Source organism: Argopecten irradians, unplaced genomic scaffold (genome assembly GCF_041381155.1).
Source record: "Argopecten irradians isolate NY unplaced genomic scaffold, Ai_NY scaffold_0456, whole genome shotgun sequence".
In the NCBI taxonomy this organism is placed as follows: Eukaryota; Metazoa; Mollusca; class Bivalvia; order Pectinida; family Pectinidae; genus Argopecten; species Argopecten irradians.
The window spans coordinates 7,024-25,964 of NW_027187923.1; the positions used below are offsets into that span (position 1 = coordinate 7,024).

Consider the following 18,941-nt stretch of genomic DNA (forward strand, 5'->3'; position numbering starts at 1 on the left):
GAAACATATTCAACTAGAAGAAAAAAATACTCTTATTTTCTGTAGAGGCTTTCTTCACATGCCTTAATTGTTTATAACTTACTTACAGATGATCAAGAAGACACCTACATGTACAGTAGGCTACAGTACAAAAAGGCTACAGTACAATGGGAGTTTGAAGAATCCTCATGTCTTGTTTATCTGACCTAGTCCATCTCTATAGGAAAAATCCCCATACCCCTTGTCTACCATCTCGAACTACAGCACTCTGTAATTTAGATTTAATCATGATCACGAGTCACTTGATATTTCATTGGTTTCAGATGTCCACACACAGACGTTAAAAGTTTCCAACCTATAGCTAGTTAAAACTGTTTGTTTTCTTCCGTCTCTTCATATTTATACATTTCACACATTAACACATGTGTATACCCTATTTACTTAAATTTACATGTATTTTAAGTGGAAAATGATGAAAACAAATCATAGATAAAGGACTTGAAACTTCATTAGTGAACAGGTGCTCTAAAATAAACATGTACATGCCTGCTTTTCTCAAGTGCGACTATTCAATTTACATATTTATTCAACCGTTTGTTCACAGTTTCAATTTGTTGTATTTTTTTTTACTAAAACTAAAGATTATATTCATTATTACCAACATTACAATATATCAATCATGCTGTATAATGAATTATCTTATCAGGTAAACACTAACTATTTAATAAAGTGTGATCTTTTTATCAGATAAATTGATGATAAATGGATATAAATGTGAACAGTAGTTTGTGAAATTTCTGAACAAATGATTTTAAAGTTTTAATATCAAATGTTTTCTAGTAAATATGTATTTAGATCATAGTCTGAATATAATATTGTAACTAACATTAACAATGTTATAAGAATGTGACATAACAATACATTAAAGATCTGGAGGGAGATGTTCCCATATAGTGGGGCTTGTCAAGAGTATTCAACAACTGAAACTTTTCTGAATTACTGAAGTTCCCGCTGAACAAGCATACACAAGCATACCACAGACATGGCATATTCCTCGGGGAAATAAAATCAAGCCTGTGTCAGTCAACCAGGTAGTGGTTGTAAAAGCCAAAGAAACTCATAAGAAATCGCCTATCATCCCACAAGTTGTCAAATCTGACAGGTACAAGACAATAATTCCCATCTAACCTAAATTGATTTCAAATATAGTTTTAAAAATGTTTAATTGACATTAAATATCCGTTAACCACTACTTTGAATTAGCTACACATAGCATTATGTAAAAAATCATAATAAATTCACAATGTAAACTTCTCTCTATTATGACTTGATGAAATTAGCAACATTGTTGGCACTTCATTGCAAAAGATGTGATCTTCAAAAATACAATATTGTAACCATTAACACAGGTTTTTGAAACTTACTGAACAACACAAACATATCCTGAAAAGTGTAAAGGGTGCGCCAATATCAAATTTGAATTTAGAAACAACACCAGTTGTATCCTGCAACCCTGTCCCTGTGTTACTTGGATCAGTACTGTCTTTACCAGGTATGTACATGTATAGTATGCTCATTTACTTCTGATGACTTTTAAAGCAATTTAAGTTATGCATACATGTACTACTTAATATATAAGTTTTGAATAACAGTAAAAAAACAGAGTTATTCAAAGTATTACATTAAAACAACATACGTAGTTATAATTCTACTTATACTTCAAAACTGGGTTTTGCCACAGTGTGAGTAAGCTACAAACAGTCCATACGTGATTGATGGATCCAAATATACTTGTTGGAATCAAGTCAGAGATTATATTAAAGGTCCTTATTCTGAGGATGGCTCTCATGAATTCGGTGTTGTGCAATAGTTTGGGTGATGTTGACATTGGATGAAGTTAACTGACATCCTGATGAAACAAATGGAGGAATGTAAAGGTTTAAACCAAGATTATTAAGTTCTTCAGTAATAGTAAATCCCTTATCTGCCATAATGGCATCACCTTTTTCAATAAAGTTTGCATCAAGAAGTTGTTGCAGTAGGGCATAAAATCCACTCTTTGCAGTTATTTCCTTGTCCGACATGGATCCAGTGAAAAGTTCACTTACAAAAATCAAATTGCCCATCGGGTCACATGCTACAAGAGCTTTCAGTGTAGTAGAAGATTTTATAATCTGAATATATTTGTGACTGTAGTTTTAAGGAAGATGGTTTCTGAGTTTTCAGCTCTGTACAATCAATAATTGCACTTGACCTTGGAAATTCTTCCTTGTATTTAGACAGCATGTTCGTAATAATGTCCTTTCGATGAGGCCAGATAGGAATAGAACCAAAGCTAACATACATATGATCAATCCATGTTTGAAATAGTTCACTCACAGCCTGCACTGAAATTGAAAATCTGTATGCAAGGTCTTTTAGACCAAAATTGTGACGAAGTCTCATCAATGTTAACAGAAGTTGATTATCAAGTCCCGTATTCCCCATCTCTTTTCTATTATTTTGATGTTGTGGACCTTGGGTAGTTAAAAACTGAGGCAGATTTTGAAACGTAAAATGTTTAAAGCCTGTATAGTATTCGAGTAAACCTTCAACACGAGACTCCTCATTAATAATACTATTCACAGTTAGTGGTGTCCTACAAGAAGTTTCACAGCTATCAGATATAGAACACGCAGTTGCAGTAGTAAAACTCTGTTGCTGTTCCACGATGGAGCGGTGTTGGCACAGGACCTCACACTGGTGTAGCTGTTCTTCTAGTCTTGTAATTTCAACTGCGGTAGACAGAAGCTGTAAAGTCGTATCTGAAATTGAGAGAAAATAAAATTAAAACACAATTTGTAGTTGTTAATAAAGACTTGTCTATGTTTGTTTTCAGTCTCAGAAGGATGTCAAATCTTTAAATACCAGTCAGTCAATGTCTTGTGGAAATCCTGTTTTCCCCAAACTCCCATTACCACCTTGGTATCATGATTTAAAAGAGCCATCAAAGGTAGATAACCCTCCCTACATTGAGGAAGACACGCGTCCCCAGAGTGCCAGCTTCCTTTGGAACCGTCTAAGAGAAAAAAGAATAACAGCCTCTCAAATCTCAAATGCACAAAATCAAACAAAGGAAAAAAGGTCCCACTGAAGCTATGCTAAAAGACTTGTTTCAGACCAAAGCATTCAGTTCTGTGGCAACTGATTATGGTAGTAGTAGGGAACAAATGGCAAGGGAAAGGTATGTTAGCATGGGGTCAGCCAATAACCTGCATGTTCATGAATGTTGATAAGTCATCAACAATGAATTTCCTTATCTTGCAGCCACACCTGATGGTAAGGTTTGTGGTAGAGGGGAGAATGGCATACTAGAAATTAAATGTCCCTTTGTTGCAAGACAGATGACAATCATTGAAGCATGCAACAAAGTGAAAAAATTGTACTTATTCATGATAACAATGTTATAAAAATGAACAGGGAACATCAGTATTATGTACAAATACAGGGACAACTTCTTGTAACAGGTGTTCCATGTTGTGATCTTTAAGTGTATACCACCAAAGATTTGTATATTGAGAGAGTTCCAGCTGATGTTCCATTCATGACATCACTCTTACTTCAACTTTCATTGTTCTACAAATATCATGCTTTACCATGTTTTAAAAAATAAAGCTCACCATATTTAGACACTAGCTTATGGATATATGAAGAGTTACATATACATACAAGTTCATAGTTCAAATTTATAGGTGTATCTAATCAGTACATCCTGTCTTTTTATCGATATACAGATTTATTTGTGAGATGAGTTGATTTTCTTGCTACACATCATTTCAAATAGTATTTTAGTACTTTGTAATGCGTCTTACTGTGGTATTATACAATGGACCTGTACATACCTGAACCTATATCTTGTTCATAAGGTTTTTTCAATGGTGACGGTAATGGAACATCCTGATCAGCAGCCATATGCATGTCGACCTCTTCATGCTTATGATCAGGGTTGTCAGGGTTGTTTCTAAAAAAAGATAGGTATCATTACTTACCAGGTAAATCATCAACCAGTTTTTTTTTTATTTAAATCAGAGTATAAATATAATAAGAGTATAACTGAATCGCATAGATAAATAAATGATATGATTTTGTTATAAAAGGTTATAATATTAAGAACTGATAAAGCTTTTTCACCTCAGTTAAGACTTTAATACTTCACATCACCAGTAATTAGAATTATTAACTTGCAGTCTTGCAAGGTGGTGTAAATAGAAATATGTATGTATTTTTACTCAACAACTAATCATTCATAATTTTGATGCGTATGTCAAACTATGTAAAATCAAACATCAACGAGTAATGATATAATAATTGTGTCAATACATGGATAATTTATTGCTTCATTTTAATATGTAAAAATGTACATGATTCACAGCTATAAATTGGTGGTAAACAATGAAGTTTACTTTGCAACCATGTTCTAAGTATCTATATGTAACAGTATATCAAAGTTCAATTAAGAATGGTCTGGGTGATTTGAGAAATGCTGAAGTAATTATGAGAGAGATACAGAATAAATTTCTTGAAAAACAATGTTACTCCTGGCTCTGTATATATATAATGGTGTACCTTGGTAAAAGGAATGGGATAGTGTTTATGAAAATGATATTGGCACAGTCTACCATGGCTTACAAATGTACATGTACTGGCGACCATGATTCAATTCCTAGTCTGGTCACTTCTACGTATTACAGCTCTGTACGTTATATGCTTACATTAACATTTAAATTCAGTGCAAATTACTAACCTACTCTGCTGAGGATGTCGCCAATGTGATCTGCTTCTTCTTTGTACAGAGCTTCCATCTGCAGACAGAGGATCAGGAAAATCCAGTGATGGTCCATCACCACCTTCAAAATGCTATAATAAAAAAGACAGATTAACATTAGAGTCAAACTGGAAGATAGGTTTACATTACAGAACTATATCTACTGTAAAGTAATTATTTGAGTATTAAGATGGAAGCAAATTCTAGATATACTTTATATAATGTACCCGTATGTGCATGTACATGTGTATGATGTTCACACATACATAACATACACAGTCAGACTTCTTATACAGCCTATAATTACATATCAGGGTATAGCCAATGTAAATCTTGTACATTTTTTGAGTGTGTGTGTGGGGGGGGGGGGTTAAATGTGTTCCAAATGGGTACAGTATATCCCGAATATGTATTGCACAACAATATAGACTTATCGTATTACAGCACTATTAATTAACCTGTTAGCTTTAGTATTGGGTGTAGCCTAACGTTTTGTCGTTCTGTCTAAAATTGCTTTGCTTTATTACCCCTGTATCAGTTTATACAGGGGTTGTTTCCAGTAATATAGTAATACCGTAATAAACAATTGTGCAAGGTAAACTCTGGCACACGATTCGGACGGTTCTACAGTGTCAGTCACATCAAATGAGTATGCATGCTAAAATAACGTTACACTGAAATACTCATTCAGCTTTCACTGGAAGTACTGTACATAACTGTATATCCGTAGACTGACATTGAAATATAACCCTTAAACAACGTTACGTGAACTGAACACTTTCATCATAAATACATCATTATTGTTTGTACCTTTGAACATACAAACTGGTGACGATCATATTGACACGTTTGGTTGATTATGGGGCCGTCCACAAGCCTTAATCCATCGCAAACACTTAGCTAAATTTGATTTTGGTTTCGGAAATGGGATGAAACGGGCATTCTCCACCCTCTCTGGATACCTGGTATCGTTGTTACATGTCCCCCATGCACACGTCTTCACCATTCATACCAATAGTCAAGATATTTCGTTATTGTTTACGTTATGCAGCGTGAAGCAGGAAGTACAGTGTACGACAAGTTGTCGGAGGTAAGACAATCGAACACGCGCTCTGATTGGCTAGATTATCATAACAACCGCGTTGTTAGCAACGTCTTGGAAGGGTGAATTGGGATTTAACTTATATAATCAGATCAAATACGGCAAGTCAGTACCACATATTTCAGGATACCACAGGTCGTCTCATCGTCCACAGTAGCAGAACCCCAAGGCAAGGTAAGAACACATGTTATCATCAAATGCATTTCTTTAAAGTATATCATAGTCTGGGTGTTGTTATAAACATCGATATAAATCTTGACATGCTGATCCGAATATCTAGTGATAGTGAAATCGAAAGTACATCACTGAGCTTTATTCCTTCGTTAAGTTAACGTTGATGAACGTTGGTGAACATCTCATTTTCTGGAAATGACGTCATAAAGGCAATGAGGTTCCATGTAGGGTTAATCACCGATTAACTTTTTTAGACACTTGAACAAACGGCCCCAGATAAATAAATACATTAAACTAACTAACCATTACCATTTGTTATATTAAAGCCAACACGTATTAAGAAATAAAATTGCGATTAAGTAAAATAATTACTGAAATATCAGAAAAGAACATATCTAGAATACACACTAAAGAACAAAAACAATAATAAGATCACAAAAATCGAAAGCAATCTTCGGAAAAGGTACCAAACATTAAATTTTATCGGAAATATGTTTAAAATAGAAATTTGATCAATATCGCACTAGTAAATGTATAAAAAAAGCTTCCATAGTTGTTTTTTGTCAATGAAACAGTGTTATCAATACTGGCAAACTTTTAAAATTTAAATACCTCGTAATGACAGAGCAATTGCTCATTAAAGATAAAAGAAAGCATACACTGACAAAATATCGAAATTCACATTTATTTTGTTTTATTCAACATCAATAATTCTTTCGTCGTCATTTTCTACTTCTGTCGGGTAGGTTGCTGCTACCAGTCGCTAACCCTTTCTGTAAAGCACATGTTATTATGTATAATATTATTAAAATATAGCATTTTGATGAGTCCGATACATGGTTATATCGACCAAAGAAAAATTATTGATTGAGGACGTAGTCCGAGGTCGATATTTTATTCTATAGTCGATATAACCATGTATTGACTGATATCAAAATGCTATAATTGTTTTATTATTTTTCTGGTATTTTTTTACATTTTGAAATGAGTGTGAATCTAAATAAGCATCGCATTGTAAATTCTGTTTTGTGATGACAGTTACAATATTATGATTTTGTAACAAGTTTAATTTAAGAACAATATATGAAAACAGTATCAATTGATGCACTTCACGCTTTTATTACACCCGGTGTATGCGTGTTTTTTGTAAATTGCATACATGTATATGTACTTCATTATACCTGTAGCACCATGTCTTAAGGACACAGACAATTAAATGTATAGTTTCTTCTCCGATGAAATATTCCACTTTGACGTCGAACATATATTAAAAGATTCAAATTGACTTTAAGATACATTAATCAAGTACTCTATTCCGTAAAACACAAATCGTATACATACAGTATGATTATATATTAGCCTAGGCTTAATGTTGGTACAAGCCTAGGTGAAATTTTAGAATTAAACACCAAACGTATATATTCACTATTAAATGGTGGCTCCAGACGCTAAATGAATGTTATTCGATTATTCCCTACTCTCCTACCGTGTAAATGTTGAAAATCTAAAAGCTTAAACTTTAGTCATCAGTTGGAAGTCATCATCATCTTTGTTTGAAACCGAAACAATCAACGTCGTCTGTCACATTTTATGGTTACGCTTCAAACTTAGGTCATTGAAACGTTTGATTCAAAGCGCCAGGAACACGAAGCGTTTTCTTAACGTAGAAGATAACGTTATCTAAAACTGTCCGTGCAATATACTTTTTCTATAAACTACTTCCGAAAAAATCGTGCAATGAAGTTTTTTATCAGTGATCACGTGGCGTGTTTTTGACCAATGAGAAGTGACAAAAAATCAATAAAATCAATAAAACTTACTTTAATAATCCACTTAGCTCACAATATCATAAAAAAATGCAAGTGATGCACGATTGTCAATAATCAAAGCTTGACAAAAATTAACACTTTTCCCTTTAGGGATTTTTGGGGAATTTTACCAGTTACTTATAGTCGAAATCTAAAAACATTCCAACAAAAATAATTTCTGCTCAAATTAGTTTGACGTTGAAATCTAGTTTGACTGGACTATATGTAGCGGCCAGACCCAGTCCAGTTCAAAAACATTGAGAGGTGTGGCAATGGTGATGATGTATCTGAAATGTTTAAATGCAAAGTCGTAGTAAAACATTTGTCACTTTTCTATTTGCCATGTTAGCTATCTTAAAGTTACTAAATCATTAGATTTACATATATTCCTTAGGGTTTTTGACTTCCTACAAACGTTCTTATACCTGAAATTAGAAAGTTTTCAAAATTACAACATTTTATTTGAAATACTGGCAATGTTTATCAACGTTAAAATATCGCCAAACACAATAAGAAACTGTATCTGTCGGCATTGGATGTTTATAACGGAAAGAACCTAGTGCATATTCGAGTTCGAAATCGGGGGTCGCTGAAAATCTCATCCGGCTAATGGATATATATGAAAAAATACTACTAAGAGGTCACTTATATTTTATCGGTTATATTGGCCTGATTAAGTGTAATAGCCGATACATCTACAGGGTATCTAAGTGGCGTAGGAAAATGAAACGCGATGGGGGAGGGGGGAGCAAAGGTCCTCAATATTTGGACACCCTCCTCCTCGCCCCACACCCACAGGTTTAATTCAACACACAACCATATATACTTAATATATATTTTTTTATAATCCTTGTACACATTTATAGATAGTGGCGTCGCTAAAAGGAAATTAATGAATACGCAAATTGCCATGCAAGTTTCGAAGGTGCGATATTGTGGTGTTTGGGGGGTACGATTTAGAATGGCAGTGATGAGTTTTACAATGTATTTTAATGGTTTTAAAGCGTTCTTAACATGATGTTTTTTTTAAAGAAAGTTACCTGCATTTATAAATAATAATTGTGAATGTCGTCATATCATTATGCAACTCTGCTCGATCTGAACATACCGGCTTCACACCATCGGCACATTGTTGTGTGTAGCACAAAGTAATAATGCATTTATTGTCTTGCTAAGTCATATAAACAAATATATCTTTTAAGAAATTTTTTTAATTGTACGTAGAATCCCTTCATTGACATTTTTAGTCTAGTTCATGTGTATTGAATTTTTACTGTTAAACGTTTCAACATTATATGCATACATAAACGTTTAAGGAAATGCGCTGCGCAGCGGAAAAATTGTCTAAAATAAAGTACGAAATGTGCAGGAGGACCCTTTTTTCTTTCAAATGTGCAATTTTAGAACATTACTGCCGGCGAAAATGAGAGGGGGGGGGGCAAAAAGACATGTTTGCCCCCGTCCTGGGGAACGAGGAGGCAATTGACCCCCCCACCCCCCGACCCCCGCCCCCCCCCACCACCCCCGCTTACTACGCCCCTGTATCTACATTGCCAAGTAAAACAGCATACGTTCTATGAAGCTTTAGAGTATTTGATGGAAATATGACAAGAAGTGAGAGGTATTTTCACCCATTAATTATGTATATATTATACATGAATACAGGTGTATGTACATTATTAAGCAAACATATACATAGGTCTACAATGTATATGTAAGGTATATTTTTGTTTTGAATACATGAAAATACACATAAAATTTAGATATATAGTTAGGCTGATATTTTAAGTGAATCAGATGGAAAATGGTTATATAACTAGTGACATGTAGGGGAATGTCCATTAGACGGATAGAGACTATAAATAGGTATATATAGGGAATGTCCAGTAGACGGATAGACATAAAACTAAGGATATATAGGGAATTAGACGGATATATGTTATAACTAGGGCTATATAAGGAATGTCAATTAGACGGATAAAGACCATAACTAGAGATATATAGGGAATGCCCATTAGACGGATAGACATTATAACTAAGTATATACAATGTATAGGGAATGTCAAATATTAATATAATGATAAAAGAACTACACGTACTTACTTAGTCCGCTAAACATGCCTATATTACTAGGTTTTCCCCACTTTTTCCTTATTATAAACTCTATATATGAGGCAAAAAAAAATTAAAAATCCTAATAATATCGGCAGGTTTAGCGGACAAGTACCTAATATCATGACAAATAAAAATAAAATAATGGAAATTTCTAAGCAAGTATAGAACCATATCATAAATGAAAACTCTTCTTTATGGCTGCAAAAAACCGGTACAGTATAGGATCATTAACACTTAGAAACCCTTCACAAAACTTCTGCATGCGTTTCAACGTTTATTAGATTTAACACAGTAATCAGGAACCTGTAGTAGATAAATTTGTGTTTTCAGTCGATAGCAGATATGTCCATTAGACAGATGAGATTTCCTTTGATCGGATGTTTTGAATGCTCACGCATCGCGCATGCACATAGGGATTGTTTACACTCGCCGAAAGATAATAATATGAAATAGTGACTAGGTCGTTTCTATTTATTTTCAGTTTTTCATCATTTTGAACAAAATGGTTATACAAACTTTTAAATTTTGTTATTAACACAAACTACACAACTGTTACAATTATTTTCACTTCTATAATTCTTTTTTTCTTGTATTACATGATCTTTTAAAGGGACAATATAGTCTAAGAGAATATAAAATTTGTACATATATCGGAAAAAAACCCAGTTCTTATAGAAATTAGATCAGTCGGTTTTACTGTGATATGCCAGAAAAGCCCATGGTGGCGAAATGCGTGTGAAATGTTCAAACTCGCTCGCTGTCCGCCATTACACATTGTGGTCGAACATCTTGTATGCCGAACCCTGTCCCTTGCTCGTAAAGTAATGCAACTTTTGTCTAGAACTGCTCAAATCGCTCAGACAGCAGTGTGTTTTACCTTATTAGGTAAATTGTCTTGCCTAAAAAGTCATGTATAACCTACTCAGTGGGTTATGTAGTTCATTTGTTTAACGTGTGTGACTTTGGGTATGGGTACAGCGTACATATTGTACCTGCTTAATCGTATTGATCAACGATTTGTAATTACAACGGTATCAAATAAAATACTAATCAATCACGTGGAATTTGTCAATTTTTTATGTTATATATTTCATAAGAAATGTAGAACTATACATTTATGCCATATTTTGCTTTTTGGTTATGTAAAAGAAATTAGGCCTGAGAGAATTGTCCCTTTTAACGTATTTAGTTCCTTTATGATTTTTTATAGCATTTTTTGAAGATCGAAATAACAATGGTCTGAAGATTGTAAAATAGATTTAGGTGAAGATAATGTAATGTTTTATCAAACATGTTTTTGTTATTCAGATGATACAGTTTTACAATGTATTTTAGCCTGGACAATCTTCATTCCAGTCTTCAATTAGTCCCCAAAATGTATTGTAAACAAACTGGAAACGTAAGACAAACACAAATAAGACTAAAAGGAAATCCTGATCTCGAACGCAGTTTCATTTTTACAACTATTTAACGAACAGAATCGAAATTGTAGAGTGTGTTTTTCCAATCTTGTAGTATTGATGTTTTTTAGAGAACAGAAATTGATGTATATATATGAGTACAGTGGGGAAAACTAGTTTATCAGGCTTAGTGGTTATGAAGTCCCTTACAAAATACCACAAGTCCATCCCACCCTCTGGGTCCCGCGTAGTTCGAATACCAATTGGGAACAATTTGTACGATACAATAGTGATACTTGAAGTGCTGGACGGTGGTTTTTCCCCCTGAATACTCCCCTCCCGATTTTTAACCTGCCACAAATTAACAAAACCTGCCAGTAGACACGTCCTTACATAAACTTAAAAACACCAACACACAAGTATACATTCAACATTGTTTTTACAATTATACAAGTTACACAAAAGAACAGAAAATATGTAAAAAGACATTTTTTTATTTATAATAGGCTTCATGTTTTTTATCCGTAGAACCACTGCAATGTATCTCATCACCAAATATTTATTCCATCCTCGTCATTCCTATTCCACAACAAAGATTTAGATATATCCCGTTCAAGGCACCGCTAATATGCTTGACAAAATACAACGTTTTAAATTTAATAGAATAATTCACTTTAAATAAGTCATGTGCAATATCTTGAATTAGCGATCAAGGTCCTTAGGAGATATTATCCCTTCCTAGAAGGGGGGCACGATCTATGAAATGTTTTTAACATTTAAAAATAAGCCAGCCAAAATCTCATCTGTTTACCTCTTTAGCGCGGTATATCGATTAGTTTCCTATATAATTTGACATTACACGAATAGCATTGTTTTGTCATGCACAAAATAAAAGGACGTCAGAACGCCTCTTATTGTTCTACAACCTACAAAGCGCAACTAAATAAATGTCGAAATTTCAAATCAATAGACCATTTTGATATGTATTGTTTTCTGAAAGTCGTGAACTTACATAAAGCATGGCAAAGATTTTGCAAAGTTCATAACAAGCGCAGATATATAAAAGAGTAGTGTTCCGAAGGTCATGTTTTCGTATCCCAGTCTGGCATTTTTTCGCTCCTACTACAATAGGTGACTGTTACCAAATCCCTTTGTCAAGTGATGCAGTAGTGATAACATTCACAGGGGATATCTGGAATATCTGAACCTGTATGGTGAACAGGGAGGGAAGATCGCAACGGTTCTAAAGATAAATCTTGTCGTTATAATGTTCTGTTTGTAAGGAAGGATTTGAGAATGCAATTGCACCTTTCCGTACAACGTTTTACGTTTCAAAAAACATCATTATCTGGTTACCCTAAATCGAATATCTTTTTTCGATAACATATTTTTTTTATTTTTAATTCCACAAAAATATAAAACTTTGTTTCTTTTTTTAAGTTATTGATATTCGCCCATTGCTAGGTTCTGCATCTATAAGCGACGTAAATTTAAAAAATGTGCGTTTAAGGACTGTTAGATATTAAGACTTGATTTACATTTACATGTAAGAGCTATGCAAAATACATTATTCTTAATCTGATCACTGAATATTACCGGTTACTTACAAAAACATTAAAAATTTGTAATCGTTTTTTAAGGTTCGGAAATAAATTAAAAGTATTCTTAACGTCATTTTATACGCAAGAGGGGTAATTTGTGGGATATGCTTCTATCAACTTATCTTATTCGTCTTAATGTTTAGTAGTTATCTTCAGTTAGGGTTTTGTCGGCTATCCAGTGCAGTCAGTAGGATATATAATTAAATACAGCAAAAACACGAAGATTGCAGTTGGGCCTTTTGTGATTATATCTGGAATTTAGTAACATATCAGATTTAAAATACAGATCCTTATTATCAACGTTAGATAAGGTGATCATGAGAAAATCCCATTAGGGGTATCCAGGTTGACCTTGGAAATCAATCGCTACTTCTTGAATTTCAGAACGAATATAGTTTTGAAAAAAACAGAATTATTTTGGTTTACGTAGTATTTTTCTATCGTTTTCAATAGATGTACAGTGTAGAAAATGTTATTTTGAAGACCACGTGGTACAAAGGTTTTTTATTTTGTGATTCAATGATTATTTTTATTGAGAGTTAATATGTACCTATTTTCACTATGATTCTATGTTACATGCTATGTGTGTGTATTTTCCTGATATTGCCTTTTAACGTTAAGATCCCTCTTACAATTGTCAGACACAATCAATTCTTTGATGGGGGCCAAGATCCTTGTTAATTCATATTATATGATATAAATTGACTATAGTAGAATGGAAGGGCTCTAAGTACATATCCTGATTTGGTCGTGCACGTTTTTCTTGCCTAATAAACTTAGGTATATGTTTTTTTACATGACCTGGAACCAGAATGGTTTCTTCCCTATGGCAGTCCAACGTATATGATATAAGTGTCGACAGGATAGTGTATTAAACGTATATATTTTTAGACCTATACATCGAGACAAAATGTTAATGAACTTTTGATTAACCTTTTAATATGCGTTGTTATGGTTGGCTCTGCAATTGGTCTTGGCAACCATTCAATACTTCACGTCGCATTATTATGAATTTTTTACCATACAGTCATGGCTAAAAAATAGGCATGCCAGATTAAATCATATATGACATAAACCAATAGCAGCGACTCTAGCAATTTGGGCGTGTCGTTATCATAAACTTCGAATAGCAAAAAAATTTTACCTGAGAGGAAACCAAAATTCACTGAAATATCAAAATAAACGACTGTAAGTGAAGTATACCTTTTTTCTAGATATCACGTGTTTTTGTGCTAAATTCAACTACCAATATAATTTTGTTTTCCATCATAATGGTGGGTTGAATTAAGTTGATCTGTCATCATTGATGATCTGGCTGGAAATGGCACCTTGCCAGATAATAATTGTCGAGGGATGGGAATAGTGCTTGAGCCGAAGGTCATCGTCAGACATTTCCAGTTTTTAGATCGTCATCCTTAGAATTTTATAACGTACGTCCATTTTAGGATGTAATCGCCCTCGAAGAGTCAAGGGTGACCTAATATCACCATGCGCTCGTTCGTCGATCCGAGCCCTGGCCGTCCGCAATCCGCCATTGGTAAACGCATCATGTAATCGACTTCTTCTTGATAACTGGAGAACGCAAGGTGTACAGTAATTATGTCTGTCTCGATGCTAGGATGAAGGGTTGACTTAAGATTATTCAAATAAAATGCCCTTATTTTCCAATGGCATTATGAATAAAATTATTTTCGAAAATACATTTTGATAGTGATCAGACTGATATACTATTAGATATATAAGTAATAATTTTTTAAAGAAATATGGTTTTTTTGATTAATCTTCTCAATCCGACCTTGTTAAAAATCATGTGTCTTATTCTGAGTTGGCCAACTATATCCCGAAAATACATGCTGAGAGCGGAGTCTAATCAAAGTCAACAACACCAATAATCCCTATCGAATTTTTATTTGCATATGAACAGATAGTAATTCTTTCTTTATGTAGATATGAAAGATGGATAAGGATATTTTATCCGAATGTCAAAAAATGTTGTAACACCCGAGGCTTGAAGGAGTCGAATAAATTTAACCAGTGAAATTATGAACAAAAGAATATTAGTATTGGAGCACAGTGTACAAAGTAAACATAATCGATCTACTACAATACATGTGTATATCAATAAATATAGAAAAAAACAAATCTGCCATCGATCTCTAACGTTTTTCCAGATGCCGCTGTTCGTCAGGAGATGTTTATTGATGTTGATAAGGCAACAACACAAATAACAAGGATTGATGACGTCATAGTAAACAATACACTATGACGTCATAAGATACACATATTAGAAGTCACACTTACAAATTAAACTGACCTATTTTAACCTAATTTTATCAAAGCTATTAAACTTGATTCTTTTCCTTCTCTTTCAACAACATTCTCAGTTGATTGATAAATAGCGATAACATTAAAAACTTCACTTGCACATCTATGAATGTGCTTACTGACATGAAAAAATCTTAAACTGTCTATCTTAATTTGTTGTCTGTGTACAGTAATCCGTTGTCGCAACTCATTACCAGTTTGCCCAATATAGAATTCATGTTTGATCTAATCTTGAAGTTGAAATTATTCTTAAAAATAACACTTTCACCTTCCAAAATAATTTTACAAATGCCACATATCTTTCACATCCATGCATGTTTTTGTAAATGTACACTTCTAAACATTGCATGTAAGAATATAGTTTTACAGCATGCATGCATATTGATTTTTTACAATTTAATATACATAGTATTATATTTATAATAAGTTTTTGTGTTATTATTATACAGATAGCATATATACTTATATAAATGCATTTATATGCTTTACTCAAACATGCATATATGCATCCTGTGGTGCACATCAAGCTTATACAAAACAAAAACTTGAATATGCATTTAAAATTGAATAAGTCATGATGAATATAATTTCTTTTTTCTTTGATTTCACTATATTTTTTCATATTACACATGTATATGCATATGAGAAAAAATGAATTTATTGTTTCTTTGATCTTAATAATATTGTGAATATAACATATGTATTCACATGTACATGTACCTACATATATTGTACATTTGCGTAGGTCATTACATACTAAAAGTGTTTGTAATAAGTATACGTGAATTATAACTTTAATGTAAGTAGAACACATCATGTTTGTTTTTCATTTTTAATTTTGTTTGAATACATTCACATACATTCTTCTGTATGCATGTATCTCTGTTGTTCGTTTAACAATAAATTCTTATTTAATACAAGTTTTATTTGTTATTGAACTTTTTCACTAATTGATTTAGACACTGACATTGTTTGAAAACAATTACTTGGTTGAGTGCTTTGTACCATTTTCATTGTCCCTGTGTACCTGCACATGCACCTGCAATTTTGTTTTTTTCTTAGGGGAACCATCCACATCTTGGCTAATTACATTTAGACACACACGGGTTCTGTTCTTCCCTTTGAAATTTTGAAGAGCATAACAGTCTTTCGAGGTTTTTAGGTTTTCGTTTGCTATTAATGATTGTGGTTTTTTTTTCAAATATCTGTTTCATCTTATCATCTGTTCTCATATAGTTTTCATAGGTTTTGATAAATGGAAACATATCAAAATTGTTTGGATTAAATGTGGAAACAAACGGAATCACAGTGTCCTTTTTCCGCTCCACACTATTAGTGTGTAATTAACCAATTAATGGCCCTCTATTTCGAGCCTTCCTAAAACCATTCATTACGATTTCTTCAGGATAATTACATGATTTTAAAAATTCAAAAAGTTCATTCAATCTTCTGCTTAGTACATTGCTGTCGCTAACGATGGTAACCAACCTAGAAGCTAAATTAAAAGGTATATTTACCTTTATATGCTTTGGATGACTTGAGTAAAAATTCAGATAATTATGAGAATCTGTAGGTTTTGAATAAATATCAGTTGAAATATGGCCATCTTCAATCTTGACCAAAACATCCAAAAATGGAAGTGAATCATGACTACATTCAATAGTAAAGTTTATGTCCCTGTGTAAAGAATTAAGTTCTTTATGGAAATTCTCTATGCTTTTTTTTCCGGAGGCCATATTATAAAACAATCATCCAAAAATCACCAGAAGTTTTGTTTTAGAAAATCGCAATAATCTGTGTCTTCACTGTTTTTGAGTTTTTCATACAACTTTTCTTCGAGATAGCCCAGAACCAGAGTTGCATATGTTGGTGCACATTTGGTTCCCATAGCAGTCCCTTTTATCTAATGATAAAATGTACCATTAAAGTAAAATACATTTCTGTTTAGTATAATGTTTAATGATTCCAGAATGACGTCTTCATCAAATCAAGAATCAATCTTTTCTGGACATTTCATGAGCCAAACCTTTATGGATTCCTTTCCTAAGTCAAAGGGAATATTTGTATAAAGGTTTACGACATCAAATGATACCAGTTTTGAACCTGGTTCAGTATTAGTAGGTAAATGAGATAAAAATCAAAATCGTCTTTTGGCTTGGATTTTTAGGTACCCATTAGAGGCGACGGTTCGACCGGACAGGGAAGTGTCTACCTGACGTATTTTTCGTAAATTTCTCGATTCATCAAGTCATAACTTCGTCAATACTTGGCCAATTTTGTTCACCAGGCGCTCGATGGAAAGATAAATTATTTCTCTTTAAGGTGGGATATGCGTCAATGGTGTATGGAGACCATTTATTGGAATAATCGCGGTTTTGGAAGGGTGGGTCCGTTTTTCTCGACCGCCGGGTTCATACCCTTGATACTGTAATATATATGTGTGTACTGTTGGTTAAAAAATCGTGCAAGGTCCCTGTGGTATTACAGGTAAACAGGTATCCCTTGGAAAGGACTCCATTCTCACTAATGTTACATCTTTGTTTAATATTTATTAATATAAATATTTTGATTTTATTTTTTTCTCTCACCGAGTAGTCCTGATCGTGTAAACTCTTGATTTGTGTGCGAGTGCTCTTGAGAAGTTTGTTAAAAAATTCAGGTGACCAAGATTAAACATATACTCCATTTTCCGGGACGACGAAACATGGCGAGTCAGTTGAACAATCAAGAATATCGTGCTTGTGGCGTAGGGGGTAGTGTGTCACCATATCCTCTCTTGATATAGTTGGTAAAATGTTTAACTCTTTCTCCCTCTTTGTTCTTTTTTTTTCTATCTCTGGACGTACATATGTACATAGCTAAGTCTGCTTCTGTCTAGAAATTCCTCTTACAAATCTGAATGAAATCACAATACTATCAGCAAATTCCCATGGTCTAGGTGATATGCTCAAGAGAAAAGATGTCTTCGCCTACTTAAGGGATAAGAAATATAACATCTATTGTTTACAAGATACTCACTTTACTTCAGAACAGGAGAATATCATCAGGAATGAATGGGGATACCATATTCATCTTAGTTCCTTTAGATCCAATTCTCGTGGGGTGGCTATTCTTTTAAATAATAATTGTGAAGTGAACGTATATAAAGAGAAGAAAGATCTCAATGGTAATGTGATTGCCCTTGATATGAATATTGAGGGGTCTAGAATTACTTTAATCGCACTATACGGACCAAACAAGGATTCCCCGGATTTCTATAATCAAATAACTGACATGGTAGATAGCTTTGGGAACGAGAGAATAATAATATGTGGGGACTTTAATCTAGTTCTAGATCCATTAGTTGATTATGATAACAATTATAGACATGTCAACAATAATGCAGCTAGAGATAAACTTCTTGAAATTATTGATAATCATAATCTTATTGACATATTTAGGGAACAACATCCAGACACCAGACGCTACACATGGCGGCGAACAAATCCAATAAAACTGGCTAGGTTGGATTTCTTTCTTGTATCAGAATCTCTTTTATCAAGTATTAACAAGTCTAGAAAAGAACCTGCGTACCGCTCCAATCACTCTAGTCCGATTGTATCTTTTGTGGAAATTTAACAATTCTCTTCTGTA

General features: G+C 33.5%; 1 protein-coding gene and 1 pseudogene across 1 annotated transcript in view; one reads left to right on the forward strand and one right to left on the reverse strand.

Annotated features, from left to right (window-relative positions):
• Nucleotides 1-821: 821 nt before the first annotated feature.
• LOC138312753 (uncharacterized) lies at nucleotides 822-4,010 on the reverse strand (annotated as a pseudogene).
• Nucleotides 4,011-5,911: 1,901 nt separating this feature from the next.
• The window catches only part of LOC138312754 (uncharacterized), a 35,091-nt gene continuing 22,061 nt past the window's right edge, over nucleotides 5,912-18,941 (forward strand). Inside the window, exon 1 of the mRNA XM_069253519.1 lies at nucleotides 5,912-6,059. The gene's annotated coding sequence lies outside the window, so the exon portion shown is untranslated. The remainder of the gene's footprint in view (nucleotides 6,060-18,941) is intronic.